The sequence below is a fragment of the Corvus kubaryi genome, unplaced genomic scaffold, assembly GCF_017639235.1.
Source record: "Corvus kubaryi isolate FWS band 111438036 unplaced genomic scaffold, C.kubaryi_AGA036_p1.0 split3-73, whole genome shotgun sequence".
Taxonomy (NCBI): Eukaryota; Metazoa; Chordata; class Aves; order Passeriformes; family Corvidae; genus Corvus; species Corvus kubaryi.
Genome location: NW_024582091.1, coordinates 38,548,920 through 38,575,708, shown reverse-complemented (window position 1 = coordinate 38,575,708; position 26,789 = coordinate 38,548,920). Strand labels below are relative to the sequence as shown.

General features: G+C 39.3%; 1 protein-coding gene across 1 annotated transcript in view; it reads right to left on the bottom strand.

Moving 5' to 3' along the window:
- Window positions 1-26,789, bottom strand: part of ESR1 (estrogen receptor 1) — a 163,186-nt gene that overhangs the window by 77,777 nt on the left and 58,620 nt on the right.

Sequence of the window (26,789 nt, the reverse complement as noted above, 5' to 3'; positions counted from 1 at the left end):
ACTTGTCAAGATCTAATACTGCATAAAAAAGTGCCTATTCTCATTACAATAACACTTTCATACAAATTAAGAAATGGTTTTAGCACAAAAAAAAAAAAAGAGAGCATATTGAAAATTGTTGCCGAAGAACTTCTGTTCCAGTGATACACAAATGTTTCTGCACATGTCCTAGATATGCACATGACTGGCATGTGCAGGATGCTGTGCAGGTGAAAACCAAACAAATCTATCTGTAAATGGCAATGAATTCACATCCAGCTGAACCTGGTAAGAGGTTGTTATGGGTAGTTGCTGCACACATGGTCTGCAACATTGAAAAAGCTGAGAGGATGTGAAATTGCCAAGGGAACCACCAGTGAACTCTGGGATTGCCCCTGGAAGGCAAACAGTTCTTGCGAAACATGCTCTTCAGTAAGAGTCTGCACTAAAAATTGTTCAGGAGACAAATACCATTGGGTGTGACAGCACCAGACAAGCTAAAGCATGAAGAATCCTACTGTTTATAGTAATTACCCACTTTCATGCATGCTTTAATTGCTGATTAGTAAGCAGGTGGCTTTTATCTCCCCAGAGTCTCAACATTTTCTCTAACAAACATATCCTGGTTTTGAGCCTAGGAGACTCTCTTTCAGATTTCTTCCTACATACCTAATTTTGCCTTATTCCCTTCATGAGCACAGCAAAACTTGCTGTGTTTTGATGAACCGAGACATCTGGCACCAACCACACCTTCTTGCTCCAAACCCGTACTCCCCAGCAGCTTTCTGATTTCCTTAGGTATGCTCAAATATCTCATCTAGCCTAAGTTCCCTGACATCTCCAGCTGCAGTACCTCTCACCATCCAAAAGATTTCTCCCAGCCAGCCAAAGGCACGCTCTCACATGTGCTCTCGGCCATCCCCTTGAGACTTTATATATATAATTTCTGTCCCCAAATATGATATTAATTCAAATCTTTTCAGTGAAAATGTATCAGTTATTAGAGACACATGAGGCTTTACCATGTTAGATAGCAGAAACTACTACTGGCATCATTCAGGAAAACTGCATTTTTTAAACCAAATGTTCTTTGCCAAGACTTATACATCAGCTAATTTTGAACATTTACATAAATAACTTTTTTTCCTTTGGAACTTGTGAAGAAGTGAAGAATTGTAAAGGGTGAAGGGCTGACATAACACATCTTTGGTTTTTCAGTGAGACAGGAAAATTGAAGAATGTCACAATTGACAACATGATTCTATGAAACTAAGCAGGGAAAAAAGTCCTTGCATATTTTAGATGATAAAACATAAAAAATTAAAATTTTAAAATGTACCAAAATTAACACAGTATCATTAATCAATCATTATGGGCACAACACATACATTGTCCATATAATTACCTTTTCCAGCCCCACAAGCCGATCTAACTATACTTTTTTATTCTTCTCAAAGTTCTGAACCTTCCTCTGAATTTGCTTTATCCCAGTGCCTCATTTAATTGACTTCTTTTTTTTTTTTTCTACTGATCAAAGCTGTTGTTTCTTATCTTCTCCACTCCATTCTCCTCTGTCTGCAGCTTTATCACCTCTGTCAGTATAACTTTAAATAAACCACGCTGTGGCTTCTTTAAAATACATACTCTTAGGTGTATATAACAACAAGAAAGTTTTAAATATTTGAAGTAAACCAGCAAGCAATCTAATAACTGTCAATATAATTTTAATAGCAATAGTCTAATCTGTTAGGTACACATGACGACTTGATAAATGTTCATAATCTTTGATCAATTTTTTAAAAAACTGATACAGATATGCATGTTACACAAGATAAGGTTCCTAGAATTATTTTCATCTCAATAAGGAGTACAAAGAAATTTAAATTTTGCACTTTAAAAAACAGTACAAGAAAAAAAATTCAAGTTTCAAAACAATTACGTATTTCTTTAGGTGTGTAGCAGTTTTCCAACATTACACACTTACTAAAGCAATCCTAGTTTCTCAGTTGGATATGAAAGAAAACTCTTTCATAGGTAAAACCAAAATTAAGAAATACCAAAAAGTATCAGTCATCACTGATCTATCAGTCCAGATAAATTAAATTTTCATCTTTTCAGAATATTCATCCTTTTTCAGATCAAACCTAGGTTTGCAAACACATTTTTATTAAAGTTATACTTAAGAATAATAAAAAATTACTCAAAAATTACCTGAATGAAAGCTTTTTCTAACGTAGAACAAATTTAAAAATTCGTTAAATATGTACACTCCAAATAAGCTGCATGAAAACACTAAGAAGGAAGATGCAGTAAAGATAAATATCTTTTCATGCTTGTGTGGAGTCTGTCCCACAGGTTCTGTCCATCCTCAGTCACACAATGAGGCCCTGTTTCCACAGGGATGCTGCAGGCAGAAGCAATGAGAGTTCATTCCCTGCAGGCTCCCAGCGTTTGTGGTCCCAGGGATCACAGGGAAGCAGTGCCACTACTCACACCTGCCTGCAATGCCTGTAAGTGTCAAACCTCACTCGGGTCTCCATCACCTTCCTGCACACCAACTTGCTACATTGAGAGAGCACTATCAATCTGTTAACACAGACTTTCAAAAAGCAAAAGGAATCTAAACATGACCTTGCTGCTTCTCACCCTCAGCATCAGTGCCACTCCAGCACCGCTTGAGCAAGGTTTTGCAAACTGGCCCTGCAGTCATCACATTCAGGCTTTGGTGAACCACAGTGGGAAGCACACTAAAATACCCCTAGCCCCATATTCTCCAAAAATAACATCCTTTCCGTTTATATAGTGGACATAAAAGCTGGTAATAAATTCAGTCAAGTAATTATTAGAGGAGATGAGGAGAAAAACTTTTTATGAAAAGAAGATCCCAATAACAGATTGCTAAATCAAAATAACGTATCAGATTTCATCCAGAAACCAGCTGCTAGTTAGCGCACATCACAGACCACTGATGCTGTGTCCTGACAAAAAAACTGTAACAGTCTGCTCTTCATCCAGTTTTCAGCTGGGTTTCAAGGGTTGGTGTTCTGGAGAACATAGTACAACAACGTAACCCAGCTTACTAACTTTGGCAAGACCATCATTCCCAAAATACAAGAGCAGAACCTTTTCTACAATTCCCTTTGTAACCTATGCAAACAATAACAAAAAAATAAAAGACCAAACTATGTTTACCACAAAAACCCACAAATTAAAAAGAAAACCCCAGACAAAGCCCTCTCTCCAAGGCCTGTGCAAAACCAGAAAAGATTAGAAAGCTAAAAAACCCCAGAATTTACTTCTCATTTCCAAATATAATACAACAAATGTAATGAAATGTAATCAAAATGCAAAGTGTTTGGAACCTACAGAGCAGAACAAACTTGTCTTCTACACTCACTTTCATGTTTCACACTTCAATGAGTGTGTAAGGAAACAAAGACACCTCTACTTTACACATTCACTCATCACCTGCAGCTCTGAATCAGAAAGAGATTAGTAACCCTATGTTGACTACAAAGTAAAAAGAAAGTGTACATGAGACAATTAAAGTTTTATAATGTAAACTCAGGTTTTTTTACATCAAGATAATCTGACTGGCAGGCAGGATGAATTTAGGATAGCCCAAAGTACCCAATCCACACAACAGTGAGGTAAGGCCCAATTTATTCACAATCCCAGCTTTACCTGAAATAAAGAGATTTCATAGTAGGAGGGCTTAAGGGAAAAAGTATATAAGCAGTTAAATAAGACACCTTGAGAAATTCTAGTTTTCTGAATTTATTTTCAAACAATAAACTTTAATATGCAGCTTCTGAATCTTTTTTACCTGAATGGATGAAAGTTCCCAGGGCATCCCTCAAAACTAATGGTCATTTCAAAAGCAGTCAAGGTCTAACACAAATGCATTTCCACACACTCTACTTATTATAACACCATTCTACCATTCCATATGAAATTAATCTGCTGTTAGAATGTAAACTTCTGCCTGGGGCAAAATATTTACAAAATACTATTTGAACAGAACTAAGTGCTTGGAAACACAAGACATCTCAAGGAAAAGTATTGCAATAGCATTGACCAAGTATATAAATAAACAGAAAACTGCCAAATACATTAAGGACCTCAAAACTATACTCTCAAAAAGTAGCTTCAAAGAACCTGAAGAACAATCATATGCCATCCAAATGAAAGTGTTGGCTTAAAAAAATATCCCAAAATGTCTAGGGCTGTAATTAAGCTAAGTACAACTTGAGGACAGAGAGAGAAAGCCTTACATGAAGTTCTATCTCAAATGGACAGCATCACTCTGTATTTTAGGCTAGATGGAACCTTGGGAGGTGACCATATGCCAAACCAGCATTGGCACAAGACAGGCTACAGCCATGAAGATGGGCTCCAGCAATGGGAGCAGACACTGGCATCACTCCATGGCTGATATTCCACTGGTGATGAAGATCAGCTAGCACTCACCCTGGGACCTGATTGTGTTTCCTGATCCATGGCTCTGAGCACATGCAACTCACACAGCTAAATTCTCTTCCTCCCCCCCAAAACAGGATGGTTTTGTCTATGCTACCATAGGAGAAGCCTTGCATAGCTCCTGCCTGCCCCATGCCCTGGGAGAGGTCCACTTAAACTGGCCAAACCCTGCCTGGGAGTGTGAAGCTCTTCAGCAGTGAGAGTCGTCATGTTGATCTTTGCACCCATGGCCTGGCCTTGTTTAGGTAACTAAAATATACGCAGGGCTTTCTTGTCCCACTATCCTCAGTTTATTCCCTGGTGATCAGAAACGTCTCTGGGTGTAGCATCAAAACCATGAGTAATAAGCATTTCCCTTAGACAACAATGCTGTCCCTTCCACCTTAGTGCCTGCCTCACTGAACTTGACATTTAAGTTCACCAACAATTTCTGTAAGGGATAAACATAGCTGTGAAAGTTTGACACCCTTGGGTGAAAAGAAGCTGTAGGCTGAGAAAGAGCTGCCCATAATTCACACCTCTAAATGGAATGCATGACTAGCTCCTTCTCTTCCTTTTCCCACAGCCCTGTGCCTTTACAAGTCTTCCTGTCAAGGGAAATACAAAGTGTAATCAGAAAGACCACCAGAGCAGAGCTCTGCACATCAGCTCCTCTGACACCTAGACAAGACAGGAGGAGACCATCCTGGCAGAGAGATGCTCCTCTGGTCACTTATTCTCATTTATCTCATGTCTTTGGCTCATATCTTGTCTTGTCCTTTAGGGTAAGTGCAGGGACACCTCAACAGGACTACTTGCATAGAAAATCCCAAGCTGATGTAGTAAATGGATGAGGTGAACAAATATTGACATAAAAGACTGAGGAGAGAAAATACCAAGAACTAATTTAAAAATAACAGAATATATTTATGAAGGCCAAATAAGAAAAATGGCAAGGAAACCAACTGAAAACTGACAGGGCTCACTGCAGAAAAAAGAAAAAAAATGTAACTGACAAAAGAGAAATGTAAGAAAAATAAATGAAAATAAAGTTATATGAAAGGTGAATAATAAAATAATTTTAAATACTGATAGCATTTCACAATGTATCAGAAAATGTATTTTGTAGTCAGAAGACACTGAAATGCTTTCTTTAGAACTAAAATGAAATACAACTTAATTTGGTAACTTAAATAAAAAAACTTATGCAAAATATCTTGGTATTGACCAAGAAACAGTAGTGTTGAGGACAAGCTCTGGCAACATGAAAATAAAAGCTTATCTTCTTAGGTCATCAAAACTTCTTATTTGACATGAAACTAAACATTTCCTTTGGCATTAGTTTTATCATTTTCCTTCATTCTTAACTCTGGTTAATTTTAAAATGAGTGATTGAAATGCTACATTTGGATATGCCAAAAGTAAACCACTCCATGTGTGCAGAAAAATGTCCTCTAGAACTACCTAGTAAAGTCAGTATAAATTCGAACATTCTTTCAGTCCTTTAAAGCTTCATTTTTGTTAAATTTTATTTTATTTTCAGATCTGTCACTAATATTTGCAGACTGCATTAAAATCTGGAGGGATGTGTTTATGCACTGTCACTGAGTGGTCTATGACATCTCCAGCCACGTTTCCTGAAGGTTCTATGGATGGGAGAGTAAAGGAGCCCAGACTACTTTTTCATGTGTCTAATACCTGAATTCAGATGTTTGCAATACTTCCCTCTCCCATACTTCCAGTCCTTGGATTGGTTTTCTATGGTTTATACATGTGAGCTAATAATTTTGCAGCAGATTCCCTTGACAACATAAAAGTTTGCCCAGCTTTCTGAAAAACGTTGAAGTTTTTCTTTGAAATGGCAGGGGAGTGAGGGATGGGTTCTAAAATGGAAATAGCTTGATCTATTTGTCAGTTCTATGGGTCTGAAATTTAAATTCATACCAAAACAATCTTTTGAATAAATACAGAGAAATTGATTCATTCTGTTTCTCAATGCTGTTGGAATCTAAACTACAGCTCAATTACAGGGTCATTTTCATTATTCTTAAGTAAAGAAAGCTGTACTTCAAGGAATAGCCCAAACCTGAAATAATTTCTAAGCAATAGCAATTTTCTGGATTTTTTTCCATTATGCAGAGAAATTTAATAACTTCTTTCTGTACATAAGGTGAATGCAGAAACACCCACACATAATCTTTATATGGGTATACCTTAGAAAAAGATTAAGATTTTAAACACCGGGTGGTTGAACTGCTTCTTGCAAATGCGACTCAAACCTTAATTTATGTGTCCTGTGCATATGTATGTTATCTTCAATTATGTGACCATACATTTCAGAGTGCAACAGCTCATCAGTGCATCGAATAAAAAATAATTCATTAAATGAGCAGCTACTCTGTCTGTGAGGGTTTTTTTCCATGACTGTTCAGTGTCTGGTGCCTTATTATCAGCACATTGTCTGAATTCAGAATTAACTTCCTCCCAGTATTTCCATGCCACTATAGCAATTTAGCAGCTGACAGATCCTAATGAATATATTTTTCCAACACTCTTCCGAGTTGAAAGGATAAAAAAATGAGACTGAGAGAGATTAAGGTCAAAAGTATATACTGAGTTATGGGCAACCTGAGTTTTTAAGTACTCACCATTAAATAGGTTTTGAATGTTCAGAGTGCTACTTTTCTTGTCTGCAATTGCAAGAGCAAATGTTCGACACTTACATGAATCAGACTGTAGGACTTCCATTCTGCACAAAGAAAATTACAATACAACACGAGAATGCTTGTGAAGTTTGATTTTAATGATTTCTGAACTTTACAGAAGCATTTGTGGCAGAATTGGACAAAGAATTCAGTTCTTCAGGCCAGAAATCAGCTGCTTCCACGTAATAATTTTTGCTTCTTTCCTTTTTTTAGCTACCAGCCTTTGGGAAAAATGAGTAGAGAATTTACAGTGACATATTTCACTATATGACACATTCCACAGATGATTTTTTTTCATATATTGGAACAGCATCCCACTTATGATTACCTTATAAATATAGAAATAATTATAATAATAATAATCACAAAAGGACCAAATAGGATTTGCACAGGTCACCTTATCTTGGGCTTAATAAAATTACAAGTTTGCAAATAACAGCTTTTTGTAGCTTCTCACCTTCTAAAGAGGATGTCTAGAAAAACTAAAATGTTACCTTTTTGCCTCAGAGAGTCACAGACAGCAAAGCTGGGCCACGTTGGTGGACCCTTCACTTGTGTTAATGCAGCACAGGATGACAGATCACTCTCATTCAGCAGCAGAGGAAGGATGTCAGTGACACCCGCTAACTGTTGTACGTAGTGAGGCTACAAGTCCTTTTTGCTACTCTATTTTAGGAGAAGTAAAAGCTCTTAAACACACAGAAGGTGCTGCCTTTGCTGTCAGTGGGAACCTCTGCTCTGTCCTCCCACAGATGTTCTTTGTCTGCTGTTCTCATTTGGCCCATCCAGCGCCACTTGTTCCATTCTTACCTTCACCTTTGGGCTTTTCCTTCTAGCCTCATCTCCCTGTCTAGAAAGGACAAACTTCCCTCCTCTGGTGCCTGGCCTGACTCTGCCTGGCTACTTCTCTCATGCCCAGACTCCCTGCAGGCATTTCATCCAAAGCTCTCCTTCTCTCACTACTCACTTTGCTCATGTCCTGGGCAGGACGGCTCCACTCTTCTGCCTCCCTCTGTACCCCAGCAACCCAATCTGCCACGATTATTTAGCTTCTGTAATCTTTATAAATAATCCATTTTTTCCTGTGACCTGACCCACCAGTTGCACAAGCACATCCTGAGATTTTTAACTAAAGAAGATTTGAGGGACCTTAGTGTTGCCATCTCTTGACCACATGTAACTCGTTAATCATACAAGGACACAAATATATATTTTTTACCAAGGCTAAATTTAAAATTTTTGCAATCCTGTGGTGAGCAGCTCTTTGTAAGTGCTACCAACCATCCACAAGACAAACTATGAAGTTTTTTGAGTCAGTCCTATTGGAATTAAAAATATAAATAAATCAAACAAAAAAAAAAGACAAATATTTCTTTGTAACACCTTTAAAGCTATGAAATGACATTTATGTATAGGGCCTCACCTTATATGATTTGTAATTCTGTCTTTTCTCCTCTGGAGTGGGACTGCTTCTCTTAGAATACAAGCCTTCACAGTAACCACTCCCCATAGCCTGGGGTTTTGTGTGCTAGGACACTTTGCCCATGGGATAAAATAAAGGCCAGAAGCCTTCAGCTTTGAAGAACCAGTTGAGAGATGCCATGCAAGCCATAATATGCAATAAATGCCATACTATTTTATGCCAGAATTTAACTTCTGAAATAAGGGAAAACATTATTCTCCTATTAATATTTAGAAGACTACTTAAATCACCACAGAAATCTAGTTTCTGCAAAGAAAAAGTTCAGATAAGAAAATTTCTCTCCCTCAATTTTCAAGGAAAAAATATTTACAGTGGGATTTTCATTTTGCAGAAATATTGATTTTTAAAGATTTGACAGAAATATATTCAAACACCAAAGCTTTTCTTTTCATGCAAAGCACATTTACAAAGAAAAAAACCATGTTTATAATTAGCAAAAAGAATAAAAGACACATTCACAGGCACTGTTTTGCCATGTTAAGCAGGAGGAGAAATTGCTGAAATCTCTACCAGCAGCCAAGCTGCCCTGCAGTCTTAATGTGATCTAAGTAATGACAAAAGACCCACAGAAATTTTATATTCTGCACCCACTGTACAGTAGCATCCAGTAAAGCACAGGCAGAGCATCACTTAAAAGACCACATATCTAGACCTGCCCCACAGGAACTTGTTTTAACTTGCCCTTACAATATTTCCAATGATTAAGCCTCTCTCTGTGAACTGTCTGCTGCTTCACTGCCTCATGGCCAGCCCAAGTCCTCTTCTGGAAATTAAGGTAGTTTGCCCTCAGCTATTTCCAGTTAGCCTGGAGAACAATTCAGATGCTGCTCTCTTGGTACACATTTTCCCTTACCTTTCCTGCTACGCCACCCCTCTGCCTCCATCCTTTCTTTCAGAGTGTCCTTTCTAATTCTTCTGCTCTCATAAGGACTTTGCCCCTTAGCAAGCCTAAAAATCTGAAAGAGGCCTTGCCAGTCTCTCTTAAAACAGCATATTGAGCTGTTCCTGTGTTTTTCTGTTCACGGAATAAAATTTGCCTCTTCTGCAAAAGATTACTCTGATAACTTGTACATCACTTACGATTTTCTCTTCTACTTAGACTGTTTTTTATTCTGATGTTCTTTTCTCTACTTACTAATTCTCCAGTTAGTGTACTCGTTCATTAGTTTTCTCCTTCCCAAAGGCTGGATACTGCACTGATCCTTAGAATTTGAGAAATATTTAGTGTTTCAGATTCTATTGTGGTAAGCAGCACTAGAAAAATGTTCTCTTACATACTTACATTTTAAGTGATTAATTTACAGATCTCTGCTACCTGTAACAACTAGCAGATAACTTTTGATTATTTAAAAATTAATGGTAGTGTCTGATCTGTGGAGTAAAATCTCTGTAAATTACTGTTTTCATGTATCTTTTGAATCCCTGCTCACTGGATGATCCCTCTACTCTTTAAGGAACACCACCAGTGGAAAAAATACTTTTAACAAATTCCCTAGGATATAAAATAATGACCAGACAAATTGTTTAGGGTTTTTCTGCCCATTTCTACCTCCTGCCAAGTGCAGTTTACCCTGGGCACAATCTGTCCCTGACACCATCTCTCAGTCTCAGAGACTCTGCTGCATGAAGAGTCATATAATCTGAGGAACCTCATTCTGCTGTCTTAAAGTGTGCCAAATTTGATGAAAAAGCTGCTGACAAAGTGTCCCTGGGCGCTGCATAAGATATGATTTTCTGGCAGCAATACCAAGTTGCTGTGTGGCTCTGGAGACAGGAGCAACAGGGCCCTGAGTGTGGCAATCAGCTGTGCCCACAAGTGTGCCAAAGTGGAGTGCTCAGCAGGCAAACGCTCTGGAAGCGTGGACTTAGGATAGCTCACTTAAGTGTAAACAATCTGAAGAGTAAAATGTTTGAAAAGCTGAAAGCATGAACAAACCAAAAGGCCAGCTTCAGCGAACAATCTCATGTACATCCTGTACAGCTTTCATGCTTTTAGAAAGTCCTAGTCGGCCTTGTCTCCACCAAAGTTATTCTAACCTTCAAAGACTCCGCTGAAAATTGTACCCCTGCATTTCTTACAAGAGTCTTAGAATTATAATATGGCTTTTGTGAAAAGGCTGACATTTATCCTTTCATAACACATCCAGAAGAAGTCTTTTCTCCAGGTTTCACTGTTCCTAGTAAACTTTTTTCAAAATTACCCAGACACAGGACTACTTTTATTTTTTTCTTTTTTTAATGCTCAGATAAACTAGCACAATCCAGCCATCTGAAAGGAAAAGGTTAAGTGCACTCAGTAGATTGGAAAAGGGTATTTCAGGAAGTACTGTCAGATTCTTACACTTACCTCCAAACTATTTCAAAGGTAAGTGCCAGCAAAAACACAGGAATCAGTCATAAATCTTTCTTTACTGTGCCTTTATAGGACTTTTAAGTGCTCATGTGATCCTTCTATTCTTGGGCAAACCCTCAATCCAAATATTTCAGATGCACACATTAAGTTTAACCAATTATCCAAAGGTTCATTAAATTCATTGGAAAATCTTTCAATGACCAACATTAAACAAGATATTTTTAAGAAAAATGTTTTAAATATTTAAATGTTCTTATTTACATCACCTTCAAAAAATTGTTAACTAGGAATGCTGATTGCATAATGCAACATTATAATTTAGATACCATTGTTTCAAAAATTTAAACCAAAACCAACCTAACATTTCAAATTACATTTCTTTAGAATGAAATCTTAAAATTTTACTTTAAGGGGCATACTGCATTTCAAAATGAACTTTTGAAACAAAACACTGGTACAGCCACGTGTGGTCACAACAAAGAAATCTGAGTGCTTTAGGCCACAGGAAAATAAACCTTGGTGAAATAAAAGACTACTTAAAGTAGTGCTTTGAAGTTCATTAAAGTGCATGCAGACCTCTTGAACCAGCTAGAGAAGAGACAAAAACATTTTCCCAAACAGATTACCACCAGGCCATCTCCAAGCAACTCTGTGCCAGCTGCTTGCAAGAATACAGGAAAAAAAGACTAGGCAGGGATGCCAAATGCAAAAACACAATGGGCAGCAGAGAAGGAATGAGGCACTTGGGAAAATCTGACATCTGCTTGTAAAAATGCTTGACTACTTGCCCCAAGCAAATAAGGTTTATCTGAAGCTCCTTGTTTTTGTCCCAAAACAGTAATCCCTAGGACCAGAAACTCTGCAGTCCCTTGGACTAATGGCACACAGTTTAGGGCCCAGTGAAAGAAAAAAAACAGTTCCTGAACATACAGACCCATTTGTGCTTAAGCCAATTTCATCAAACCAGACTAATAAATACATATATTTATGTTAAAATTTGGGGGAAGATTATTGTGGGAGTTACTGAGAAACCCCTGAAGGACAACACAGTCATTGGTCACAGACAGCACAACTTCATGACAGGGAAGTCCTGCTATTCAAACTTAATCTCCTTTTATGACAAGGAGCTAGCTGATCAAGGGAAGCCAGATGACATATTATTTTTGGATTTTAGTAAAGCTTTAGATACTGTCTCTCATAGTGTCCTTCTGGACACACTATCCAGCTCATGGCTGGATAAACACATCGTGAGATGGGTGAGCAGCTGGCTCAAGGGATGGGCATAAAGCATTATAGTGAGTGGGGTGACATCAAACTGGTGGCCTGTTGCTAGTGGGGTAACACAGGGCTCCTGCAGAGAGACCTAAACAAGTTAGAGGGCTGGGCAATCACCAGCCTTAACAAGTTCAACAAGGGAAAGGGCTGGATCCTGCACCTGGGATGGGGCAACCCTGGATGTACGGACAGACTGGGGAATGAGAGGCTGGAAAGCAGTGCCACAGAAAGGGACCTGGGGGTCCTGCCAAGCTGAACATGAGCCAGCAGTGCCCTGGCAGCCAGGAGGGCCAAGCGTGTCCTGGGGAACATCAGGCACAGCATCGCCAGCTGGGCAAGGGAGGGGATTGTCCCACTCTGCTCTGCACTGGGACAGCCTCACCTCGAGTGCTGGGGGCAGTTTTGGGGGCCACAGTATAAGAAGGATATAAAGCTGTTAAGAGTGTCCAAAGGAGGGTGACCAAGATGGTGAAGGGATTGGACGTGAAGCCATATGAGGAAGGCTGAGGTCACTTGGTCTGTTCAGCCTGGAGGAGACTGAGGACAGACCTCATTGCAGTTGCAGCTTCCTCATGAGGGGTAGAGCAGGGACAGACACTGATCTCTTCTCTGTGGTGACTGGTGACAGGACCCAAAGGAACGGCCAGAAGTGGTTTCAGGGGAGGTTCAGTTTAGATTTTAGGGAAAAACTCTTGACCTAGAGGATGGCTGAGCACTGGACCAGGCTCCTGAGGGAAGCGGTCACAGCACCAGCCTGATAGAGTTCAAGAAATGCTTGAACAATGCTCTCAGGCACATGGTGTGATTCTTGAGGTTGTCCTGTGCAGGGCTGGGAGTTCAATGATCCCTGTGGGCCCCTTCCAACTCAGGCTACTCAATTATTGTATGATTCTACTAGTACATGTAGGAAGAATATGACTCCCAGACATTCAAATATTACTTGAAAGTCATATACTTGGAAGTATAACAAGGGTAAGTAACTGATGGGAAAAAAGCCCATGGCCAAGTGTAACTGATCAAAGGACAGGTGAAAAAGCATGACAGAAGGAAAACAAACAGCCAGTCTGAAAATACACCATGCTGTCCAGTCACTGCATACAAGGACTGCATTTCACCTGCACGGATGAGCTGCAAAAATGGTCACAGTACTCATGGGCTGTAAGGATAACAGAATGCCTGTGATATATATAGATAGATAGATAGATAGATAGATAGATAGATATGTATATATATATATACACACACACACTTCTCTTCCTCTGTTAATAAAAATTACAAGTTATGTCAAGTTTGAGCCTTGGACAGCCTGGACCCTGGTAGGGGAAACACAGACCTTACAGTAGCATGTTTTAGTTTTTCCTCAGAGTCAAAATGGAGGCAAGATGGATGCACAGAAATAAGACGCCTCACAAAATCACGGTAGTTTGTGAGGAAACATTGATGTAGCTGAGGTATTCGACTTATACTTGTTCTCTGGAAAATGCTGAATTCAACTTTGCATGCCAAGTCATTCTGTGAATAATAATGAACAGAAACCCACGAGATAAACATGCTAGAGTTTGACACATGGCAGCGGAGTCTGTCAATACCATGTAGTTCTAGCTCTTAGGTGTGTCCTAGCTTTTTAAGGCCAGACCCTGTTAACACACAGTGACAAAAAATATAATTATTGATTACATATGTCATAGAGGGTCTCCAGAAACTGAAAATTACATATGCTAGAAATATCATAGAATCACAGAATCTGGGTTGGAAGGGACCTTAAAGATCATCTATTTCCAACCCTCCATCTATGGATAGGGACACCTTCCACTAGACAGGCTACTCAGAGCCCTTTCCAGCCTGGTCTTGAACACCTCCAGGGATAGGGAGTTCAGAACTATGTAAGAAATAGTAAGAAACAGAACCTGGACAGATTGTTATATAAAGGCTACAATTTGAGACACCACCACCAAACTGATTTTCAAAATTATTTGATTTCTTAGATTCTTCTTTCAAACAAGGACAGCCATAAACTTTCAGCATATCTCTAAGTAACTCTTGGATATCCCCTCTGAAAATCTAGTGCTAAAGGCTACAAAAAAACCCCAACCAAAACACTGGACGTGTTCTTTTTGTCATTCCACTATATCCTCTTTCCTGCAGATCTTTCTTCATGTGCAGGTTTCCCAGTCATTAGTACTAACTGAGCAGTAAATAGTAAGTTTTACATATCCAAATTCATTAAATTATCCCAAAGGAGTTAAATTATTTATTCAGATAATGTCCACAGGTTAATTTGCATATGCTGACTATGCAATCAAGAGAAAGCAAAGAGAACATGGCTCATGAAAGGTAGGAAATACATTCATGTAGCCAACTGCACATAATACATGTTTGCAATAGTGCTTGTTGATGTATTTTTGGGGTAACTTATGCAACAACGTGTGAGAAATTGGGTCTGTGAGAAATACATGCACTTGCCTCTTGTGTTGGTGATAATTTTGTTTCAATATATTAAAGAGTTGTATTTCACTTTGGCAAATCCATTATCATCTATTTGTGGCATTTCTTATTCCTCACAGCAACACAGAATAAGTTCCAAGTGCTTCACAGGTGCCACAATATAACACCTCATTAATCTTCTCACTTTTTATTGTTGGTAGACAGTAATTGCTCCCTGCCCTTTAAATTACAAAGGAAGGAAAATGTCTATTAGCCAAATCAGTGCAGAATTAAATGTAGAGCATTATGGACACAACAGCCGCACTTCTGTCATGACGTTTAAAAATATATTACCTGTTCACATGGGAGACACCTAATACCAGTCTACTAGACACCAGGGACTCCTGCTGAATATTCATTTTCCAGGTATGCATACTTCTTATAAATGAAAGGGAAAATAATCCACCCAGGTTTGAACTTCTGTTTGTTGCATAATACTCTTTAATAGCTAACTACTGCAGAAAAGCCATCTGTTTACTCATTTCTAGCCAAAATATTCTTTCTTGCATACAGCTGAATGTTGGAAGTGGATGTTGCACTAAGCTTAGCACAGCAAACCTATTAACCCACCACGGTCCTGTCCAAGCCTCAACAGGAAAGCAGCAGCCCAGTGGAGCAGAAGCTGGCAGCTGATGGCAGCGCATCCCTCCTCACCTCTGTTCTGGGAAGACCAACGGGATCCGGTCACAGCCCCACAGCCTCTCCTGGCATTAGACCTGCAGGAGCCAGCAGCTATGACAACTTTCACCAAAACCACCGGAAAACTTTTTATTTTGTCACACCTAAATAGTCCCAAGAGCTTCCAACCCTCTGTTTCAGACATTAGTCTTCCAGAAAATGACCTGAATGAGCAGCAAGTTAGGAGAAACCAGGCTCTCATCTAAGCTTACTGTGGTATAAATATGACCAAAATTAATGCTTTATTTTCACTTAGTCCATGTATTCAAACATATATCTGCATAAGGTGAAGTGCCAGGGCATGCACTTGGGTGACAATAACCCTGTGCATTGCTACAGGCTTGGGGCAGAGTGGCTCGAGAGCTGCTCAGCGGACAGGGAGTTGGGGGTGTTGGTTGATAGCTGCTGAACATGAGCCAGCATGTGCCCAGGTAGCCAAGAAGGCCAGTGGCATCCTGGCCTGTATCAGGAATAGTGTGGCCAGAAGGAACAGGGCAATGATCCTTCCCCTGTCCTTGGCTCTAGTGAGGCCACACCTCTAATCCTGCATCCGGTTCTGGGCCACTCACTTCAAAAAGGACATTGAGGTGCTGGAGCAACTCCAAGGAAGGCCATAAGTCTCATAAGAAGCAGCTGAGGGAAATGGGGTTATTTAGTCTGAGAAGACTCTACAACTACCTGAAAGGATCTTGAAGTGAAGTGGGGGTCAGTCTCTTCTGCCCTGTGTCAAGTAAAAGGGCAAGAGGAAGTGACCTGAAGTTATGTCAGGGGAGGTTCCAAAAAGTTATAAAAAAAAAAAATCATTGAAAAAGTAGTTAGGCATTGGAATAAGTTGCCCAAGGAGTTGGTGGAGTCACTGTCTCAAGTGTTCAAGAGGCATCTGGATGTGTCACTTGGGGATATGGTGTTGGGGTGATTATGGTGGTGCTGGGTTGATGGTTGGACTAGATGATCTTGAAGGTCTCTTCCAACCTTGATCATGCTGTGATTCTGTGATATCCTCTATAAGACAAACAGGAAGATATTTCAATTACTGCCCATAAGCCTCTTTTCTTTCATTTACTTCTGGTTTGGTTTTAATTTTGTTCTAATCTTAATAAAAATATTTTGAAACATCACTAAGCTTAAATTGTACTTCATTAATTCCATCTAGCACCATAGTCACTTTATTTCACATATATATTTATGTGGATTTACAGATCACAAAGTTAAATAATTCTAACCAATACCTTTCTGTTGCCAAATACAGAATCTAAAACCAGCTTCAATCAGGTCATGTTGAAAAGTATAATACATAAAATGGGAAGATAAGCCAACAGTGCAGAGATTCTGAATGAAGAACTGTTTCTTCATTCTCCAGCCTCAGCATTGCTCCACAAACTCCAGTGGGAACTGCCATATGAGACATATTCTTGATTCTTGTTTTCACTTGCTGATAACCCTGGTAACCTTGCTGGAGAACCCTTTGTACTCCTATCCAAGAGGTCAGCTCCCTTCCAGCTGCACACTTTGGAGCACACATCCCTCAAGAATGGAACAGCAGTGCAAGTGTATGCAGAACAGCAGGCTTGGAAAGGTAAATACACATAACTCTGCATCAGAGGCAAAGAGAAGGCTTGCTGCTGCACCTGCTAGTGAGTCAGATGATGAGACAAAGGTGTACAGAAGGAGAGAGAAAGAATATTCCTCCCTGATAAGGTACAGCTCTGCAAATGCACAAAAATCCACCAAACACAACAGATATCAACTCTTAGTTAAGCTTTTAATGTATGAATAGGTACCTGCAAGTCGTTTATAGTTTATTAAATTTGATTCATATTCAAAGCACCTTCTAATGCATTATTTGGATTCTTTTTGGTTTAGAGAGACAGGAGATATTTTTCTGAACCCGTCAGAGTTCACTTAAACCCTTTGATATATGTGTGCAAATGAAAAAGATCATATTCTCAGACAAGAAATTGAACTGGCTCAAGCTTTTTCCTAAGACCTTAAGCAATTGTTATTAGTATTTTGCAATAAAATGTAAGAAAATTTAAAATGGCAATTTCAAGTTCAGCAGCAAGATCCTAATGCAGTATTTACTTCTTGATTTAAAATTCATCAGTTCTCCTCAAAAATATTTCGTAACTACAAGGTAGCCTTGCTAAATTAATGAATCACAATAGTTCAACTTCTTGTTATGGATGCTGTCATCATCACAAATTCATTTGGTCAAAAATACAGTTGAAATGGGCTTATAGATTATATCTATGCAAAATCATATTTAATAGTAATTACTCCAGTGGAGTGATAAATCCATTCATAATGGATAATTCCACTAGACTTCAGCTAACAGGATGAGGATTAATATCATCTGAGTAGCTGAACAAGTACTGAATTTCAAATCTATCTCAGGACCCCTGATTGGGACAAATTATTTTTTTACTATATCTTGTACCTCTTGTTCCTTCTACAGAGCAGCAGTGCACAAATCTAATGGTAGAAACAGCACCTCACATCAGAACATCCAAAGATTAAACAGACAAAGAAAATAATGGAAATCTAAAGAATAAAAGCAGCTCTTCAATTAATTTTTTCCCGTGACAATTTTAGTGCTGAGTCTAACACAGAACAACAACAACAAAAAACCAAACCAAAACAAAAAAAACAAAAACAAAAAAAAACAAACAAAAAAAACCCACACAACTGGACAGCATACACCAATCACTTCCCAGTTGCATAAATACCAGTTCTAAACATTTCTGTAGTGTTTCTGAAGTAATGATTCATAGTATGCAGTAAATGAAACCTCCATTCCATTCCTTGACTATGCCAGGAAGACTGAGGTTTACAATAAAGCTAGTGATTTCAGATTTATTAAGCTGAATATACTGAAATACTTTACTACATTTCCATTAGATACATATTTCTTTTTTTATTTCTACTTAGCCTATTTTTGTTGGACTAACTTACATCTGGCATTACACTTTTCAAAGAGTCTCAGTTCTCACAAAAACATCTTTAATATCTCTCACACTTAGAGAATGTTGCAATGAAAACTCTGGTTTTGAACCTGGGATTCAGGATTGGCCACAGGACAGAAACCTTCTTCTTATTTTTTAAAATTTGTCCCGTGATGTCATCAGAAAAGGATCAAGCAGTTGGCAGGCACATATCTGAGGAATTTCTCTGGGACAAGGAGAACTTCCCCAAGTAATCTGGTAGCAAATTGACCCTAATAAAGAACACCTCCAGACTTCATCCATTTTAGGCTGCTACATGACATAAACATGGCTCTCATCAGAATTCATGAAATGGTGGTCTTGGGGACCTGTTGTCATTTACTTCTTACCATATCTCCCCTGTAATAAACAAGACAAATAATTTTGTTCTTCTCCTCTGGTTTTTAATTCTGGAACAACCTGGAAGGACCGTGGAGAAGTGGGGTCAGTCTCTTAGGCAATGCAGCTTTCAGGTTACTTGTCATTTCCAGACAGATCCACATTTGTTGATAATAAAGTGAATTAGAGAGAGAGGAAACAAGGCATTTATGAGTCAAAAAATGGGTCATACATTAAAACAGCTTGAAGCTATTAATACCTAAAGCTGCCATTTAAAAAAATTATTAAAAAGATGGTGCTATCCATACAACAACATTTTAGATCTTCTTGAAAAGGCAGTCTTTGGCCTAAGTAATATTCTTAAATGCTTTTGAAAAAAAAAAAAGAGGGGGGGCACAGAGAGCATTTAATATTTGCTTATGTACTGTTGTACCAAAACGCATCCCTCTCTCTGAAGAGTAAGATCTTCAGTGCTTTGTTGAAATAAAACCAGCAAAATCCTTCACCTTAAATAAAGAATATAATGAACTGAAGGTCATATCCGAGAGCTCATGTCAAAAGCAAATTAACTCCTTGATTCTCTGCAGTCATCCCTTATCTACCTATAGAATAAATAAATGCAAGGTAGATGAACATACAATTCCATATAAGGACTGAAGTGGAAATATATTGATGCTCCATTCTTTCTGAGAAATATGCTGGGTATGTGTGTTTAGCAAGCCTGTAAACAATTTTTGTTCCATTTCAGATACTGTATTTTTTAATACCATTGCTAGTTTCCAAACCCATACTCACTGACTGAGCACCTATTCAATATTTTAGTTCTTTTCACCCTTACTCATATGTAGCCTCATGTCCTCTTTCTTATTCAAGCCTGCTCTGAAAACAGTCCTGTCTATTTTTCACATGGGATTTTCAGTTCATTATTGCAGATGGGCACTTTAAAGACACCAGTAAATGTTCGTTCACAGGGGTCTTGTGTGGTAGAACAGCAGGGTCTTCATTTCACATGTTAGGACATTAGGCAGAGAGAGAGAAAGATCTATGCACACAAATTTAGTACTGGCATGATTCAGCTTTAGGAAGGTTGCTGCCATGATCTCACTGCAGTAACTTTATTTTCTCTATGCACATGAGATATACCAAGGCTTTAAGGAATTAAAATAATCAAAATCCAACAAGTCTCTGTGAGTGATAGTTGTTTCAGGAGTGATGGAAGCTCATGTGTACAGCACCAACATCGGCCATATTGGGCCTTTGATCAAACCAACAGCTGGGCTAATCCATTACCTGCTGGGAAAATCTGTAACAGAGAGCAACAGTAAGCCAGAGTTACCCATATCTGTTGGGAGGAAGGTTGTTCTACATGGGGCCAGCTCCATACTCCCTGTTTCTCCCTGTTTCTCCCTGTGAGCCTTTTTACTTCTCCATGCTTTGCAAACATGCACTTGCTCTGTTTCAGTCATCTTTTTAGCCCATCCCCAGTCCAAGTCACATTGCCTGAGAACTTTTAAATTCCACTATTTATCTCCAGTTCAGACTTCTTCAGGAGTCTCTTCGTCAGCTTTTTCAGTTCTGGAGATTCTCCTTCATCTTACTTTTGCAGTTAATCTCAAATTCTTCCAGGAACTTATACATCATCTATTTCCTACTACTAGGGCATTTCTTATTCCTCCATGTTCTGTCTCACAGCTCACTACAGCCTGCTACAGCACCTCACCAGGGATTCAAAGTTTCTACCTTACCAGACCCATAAGATTTCTTCACTGGCCCCATTTTGTTCTTCATTGAGACCACCTTTATTTTCTCCTCAACCCATCTTCCTATACTGCAAGATCAGTTTTTTACTGCATTTTGCTGATGTGACTTTTGCCAAACACAGAAGAAGAAAGGCACTAAAGGCACGAGTGAGACCAGTTTTCTCAGTCCCAATGAAGTGGGATATGGGCTACACAGATGAACTATAAGGTGGATGGAAAATGACTGGACTGCTAGTCTCAACAGATTTTTATCAACAGCTGAAATTTGGCAAGCTTGCAGTGGTATTCGTAGGCAATCATTACTGAGGTATTTCACTAACAATAGAGATGAAGGGAGGAACTGCACCCCTAGCAAGTTAATGACAGATACCAAAATGGAGGACAGGGAGCATGCAGAGTGGTGGATTTGCTGCAGAGCAAAGTTCCCTATAAGGTGGACCTCAACAGGCTGGAGAAATGGTCCAGCAGGAAGCTCATGAAGTTCAGCACTGGAAAACACAGAGTAATAAAATGGCAAATACCTGGAATAGAATAACCCCCTGCAGAAATACAGCAGGGGCTGGGCTGTACTAATACAAACATCTACAGGAGGCTGAGAGCAGGGCTGGTTCCCCTCTCCTTGGCAGCTGCAAAACTGCTTCCAATTTGGGGCTTCCAAGCTGAAGCCAGCCTTTGACAAACTGGAGCAAGTCCAGGGACAGCCACTAAAATGAGGAGGGGGCTGGAACAAATGGCATATGAGGAGATGCTGAGGGAACTGAATTTGTTCAGTTTTCCAAAGAGAAGGCTAAGGCAGGATTTATTGCTGTCATCAACAGTATAATCGGATGCTTTAAAGGAAACAGAGTTAGACTCTTCTTGGAGAACACCATGAAAGGATGAGAGACATCTGACACATCTTTGGGCAAAGAATAGTCTGATTATGTATTAGGAAAAAGTTTTTCACAGTGAGAGTGGTTCACCGCTGTAACAGATTGCCCTGGGGGGATGTGGAGCCTCCATTCCTGTGTATCTACAAAACACAACTGGATAAGGGCCTGAGAAACCTCATCTAACTTTGAAGTGAGCCTTGCTTTGAGATGCTAACCAGATAATCTTCAAACTTGCTCACTCCTTCAAACTTACCTTACCCTGTGATTCTCATCTCTCAGTAAATTACCCCTGCCCACAGTGATATTTGCAGAGAAAATCCTGTTGAAATGTCATGCAGCTGTGCGATGAAGCAACCTCACACATTTGGCAGAGAAGGATGCTCTTGCAATCAGGTCAATATAGAATCACTGAGAAAGGATGGAGCATGTATGGTAGATAAAATTACATATAATTTAGCTATCAAATGCAAACAGATCCAACTGTAAATAGAGGTGTTTCAAGAGTTTGTAGCTTAAATCTGAGCAAAATTTCTGGGGAAAAAAGAAAGAAAAACAACCCTGATTTGACAGCATTCCCCCACTACCAAGTATTAGATGTATGTATACCTATAACACAATGGTGTCTAGGATGTTCAGTGAAAATGTTAGGGGGTTTTTTCCATGTGTACAGCAAAAGTTTCTTTCCCTTCATGATACTTAGAAAGTCAAGCCATTTTTGTCAAAATGCATTTAAAAAAAATTACCCAAGACAATATTCTAACATGGAAAATATAAGCCAAAGCTAAACAATATAAATAAGCAAAAAAGAGAGGAACTTAGTCAGACTTAATAATAAGCAGTGTTACTAGAACTGCCTGTAAATAAAGTTGAGTTTTATTCCAGGATGTTTAAAAATTTCTCTGTAGAATCAGATTAACTTCCACTTTGTTCGGCTTTTTTTATGTCTTGAATCAAGGAAAAGATAGTAAAAATGTACTGAAGTGCAACCTGCTTTAAAAATATCTGATTCCTTAAAATGCCATACATCTGGCAGATATTCTTACATCTTTACTGGTTTTGATATTGTTACCATTAAACATTCAGCTACATTATTTCATATGGGTTTCTATCTCACTACCTTTCTCCATGAACATAATTACAATACTCTCACCACTAGCAGGATTTGCATGCTTTATCTCTAATTGATATTCCTGTAGATTAAAATTAGGATTATACTTCTCATAGCATGGCAAGGATAAACTAACATACTTTTCAACCCATAAATTCTAAATAATCCAAACCACAAAAAGGTATTGCAAGGTAATAAATCTGCGACAGTGGCTCATGTGTTGGCAACATACATATTTTTCCTTGCTTGTGGTTATCAATATGGCTGAAGGAGAAGTATCATTTTACTGCAGGATGGAAACAAACAGACAAAGCTGTCCTTTCACATATTAGTTCCCCAAAGGTGACTAGATTTGCTGTGCACTCTCAGAGTATTCTTTGCCATGGCTACAGTTTCCTGAAGACAAGGGTTCTATGATATGCCATTTGAAATAGGGATCTCACTGTCAAGTCCACGTCATAACTAATAACAAAAGCAGAGTACACTTATTCAAATTAATTTCTCTTAGACACCAACAAGTTTTTCAGTAATAACTAGACACTGCTTGATCAAGATGGCTCAGCAAACAAAATGTTTTAAGAATGTTTACTGGCTTTATAAACTGAAAACTGGGCATTAAGTGACGTTTTATTTTTGCCAAAGATCATATTTTATAGTACTTGTCTTCAACAGTAAAATTAAAATACAATTTTTAGAGTTAGCACCTTCCAAACTTCCATCTGTTTATAGATCAACTGGAAGAAGGAGAAAGAGTAAGCTTCTAAACACCAGAATATGTCAAGGAGGAGCTGGAATGCATGAAGCTCCACCTGGGGATAGATGTGGAGCCAACTGAGAATTTACAGGTCAGGATTAAAGGGAGGGGCAGGGACAGGTGACATTACAGTGAAGGTCTGCCAAAGGCTACCTTATCAAGAAGGTCCAGAAGAGGACCACAAGGATGATCGGAGGAATGGAGCACCCCTCCTATGAGGACAGGCTGAGAGAGCTTGGGCTGTTCAGCCTGGAGAAGAGACCTTACAGCAACATTCCAGTACCCAAAGGGGGCCTACAGGAAAACCAGGGAGGGACTTTTTACAAGGCCATGTAGTGACCGGACAAGGAAGAATGATCTTAAACTGAAAGAGGGTCAGTTGAGACTGGATATTAGGAAGAAATTCTTTGCTATGAGAGTGGTGAGGCACTGGAACAGGTTGTCCAGAGAAGTTGTGAATGCCTCATCCCTGGAGATGTTCAAGGCAAGGCTTGATGGAGCCCTGAGCAACCTGGTCTAGTGAAAGGTGTCTCTGCCCATGCCAGGTGATCTGGAACTAGTCTTCTCTTTCAACCCAAACTGTTCTATGACTTAATGATCTTTCACTGATTTTTGAATTAACAGATCTTGTCTCTCAAAGCTGAATTACATTTAAAAGTAAAAAGAAAATAAAAGTAGAAGGGAAATAGAAAGAAAGCAGTAGGTATTACATATTCCAATTTTAGCAAAACTATACGCAAAAACCACAGCGAAGGCTATTTGGAAAATATATTATGAGTTTCCCAGCCTTGGGACTTAAGATTTGGGGCCTAAATTTTATGTCCCATTTTCTTCTACAACTGCTGCTTCCTGCACAGCATCTTCCTAATGATTGTTATTTATCATGAGCTGAGACTTTTCCTGAGTTGCAGTAAATTTCCCTTCCCTCTTCTTCCAGCTTTGATGTCCTCCTTTGCAGTATCCTAGAAAGTTTTGTATAGCCATCTTGTAGCAGCACAAATCAGTACTGAAGTGGAATGCAGTGATCAAAGCACTGTTAGCATGATAGCAAGTAATAGAAGAGGGAGAGAAGACTGGAAGTAGCAATTAAATTTGCACTGGACATTTGGACTGCAGACTGCTGAGAAACTGCAAAAAATCTTCAATGGAAGAATACAGCTTTTCCCTATGTAATCAGTTAAAAGTAGTTTTCTTAATTAGATAGGATGGTCAAGATGGAAAAAAAACCACACTGCCTACTCACATAGTTTATGAATGAAAGGTGAAATTCATGGATGTGAAATGCAGCCTGGTGCTGCCTAGGTGCTCACTGGTCTGTCATCCTCAGAGGGAGAGAGGGCTCTTCCCTGTAGCATTCAACAGTTACCTTGCACAGATTCTGCTGCCTGGCTCCTGAGGAGGTCAGTTCTGGCAGCTGGCAGTATTGTGAGACAGCAGCACGTGGAACCAGAGGAATACATTCCACCCATATTGCCTGATGTGAGGGGAACTGCACCCTTGGAGAGTTGTAGACAACCCACTGGATGAAGGTGGTTACATGCATGGCTGTTCACTGTTAGTTACCAGCTGCTTTTTTAGGAAGTCCTTAGTTACTTCCAACTTTCTGCCTTTACTGCTCTTTTTCACTTCTACCAATGGTTTCCATGCAGTGAGCCATCTTTTCTTATTTCTTATTTATATAGGTGCTGGCTGTTGTGTCATTAGTTAAAACTGCAGTGGGTGGAAGACCACTGCAATTGTTATGTACATGTATCAAATAGGATTTACATTTAGGACAGTCATATTTAAGCTTTCTGTCTTCTGAGGACCATATCCCCTTTTTCTAGTAAAGGGTTAAAATAAAATACCTAGATCACTTCTGAATCCAATGTTGTTATCAATATCTTATCAAGGAAAAAGGTTATCCTGCAGATTTATGATCTTCTTGTCTCTAACCGGTATCACTCATGCTTTCATAGTCTTGCACAAGAATATCTTGAGTGAGATGAAGTAAGAAGCCTCCCAGAAACTGGAATCTGAGCTTGGCAGAAACGCATAAATGCCTTGCCTTGCCCAGTGTTGCATTGATCAGGGCTCCTAATGAGCTGTGGTAAATTACAACCTTTTGCAAGCCACTGGAAAGGCCACTAAGCCTCAGATGTGACTTCTCCCTGTACAGCAAATTTTACAAACAGTCCCTGCAATGAATGCAATGAAAACAGCACTTCAAATGAGAATGTTGAAGGACAGCACCTCTGCTCTCATCTCTGTTCTGATACCTGAATAAATAATAGAAAACTCTCTGCAGACAGACCAGGGAGCTCATGATTAGTTTCAGAGTTTCACTGTCAAAAATATCAAATTACAAAAATTACCAAAATCTCAATTTGTTAGAAAATGTGGATGCACTTCAGTTGCAGGAATCTTCTCTTGCGTTGTTTTGGCGCTATGCCTTAGATCTGGTCAGCCTGTCTTGTTGGTTTAATAAAAAATGCTGGCATCTGATGTTCACTTTGCAATTGCTGAAGGAACTAATGCCAGCAACTAATGCTTTCCATATCAGAGCAGATATAGCCAGCAGTGTTTGTTGTTTCAATAGCCTCAGAGCAAGAGTGATCAAGGCCAGTGACATAGAGTCAATTCCCCGTCTCCCTCTCAAGGGACATACTGCAGTGTCTATGTGAAGGGATATTATAGAGCATGTTTTTTTTGGTTCTTTACAGGAGATGTATAGGTGGGATTAATTTCACGTTAACTTTGGATATCATTGGGTATCCATCTTCATCCAGTAGCTATCTGGAATAGAATGTAGCTATCTTTTATAATACAGGAAAGATAAACTTGCTTTTTTTGAGCCTAATGCACTTGGTCTATTTTAATCAGGTACCCTAGAAAGAGGTATGTTCACAGAGCCTCCTTCTCTCCGTCTCAGAGTAAGAAGGAGGTTTGATGCTGTTGTCACATCAAACCATGTGCAGGTTTGATGCTGTTGTCAATGCCATTTGAGGTCTTCCAGGTGGTGACCCTCACTGACACACCTCCTGCTGCAAAAAGTTACAGCTACCCAGCAGGTCCTGTGTCATATCTACTAGTCTTATCTAACCTTCTGGCCTCTCAAATGGCACCAGACGTCTAAGGAATGGAAAAATGAATACAGACCTAGGTGTCTACATTTAATCAAATGAACCCCATTCACATGGTCTGTCTGAACAACCATGGGTTCAGACACAAATTTCAATTCGGAAGGACTTGATATATGGAGCACTTCCTGTTTCAGTGGTTTATGCAAAAAATGTACCTGCTGCAGAAGTGAAGAAAGTTTTCTTCAATGAGAAGAGAGAGCAAGTGAGATCTATCCCCCTGCCTTTGGCAGAAACAAGGGTAATGAGGAAGCACAGGAGCTCTTTTACCCCTTATTCAAGGGCACAAGGTGGCACAGATCACATGTGCTCCTCAGCAACGTGGATTGGTGACTTTATGGTGCAAGCACACTTGCAGCAAGATCCACATCAGCACGTGCTCCAAGAAGGGCTGCAGAAACACCAAAGTTGGTTTGTACCAGTCCCTCACAATTTTCACGT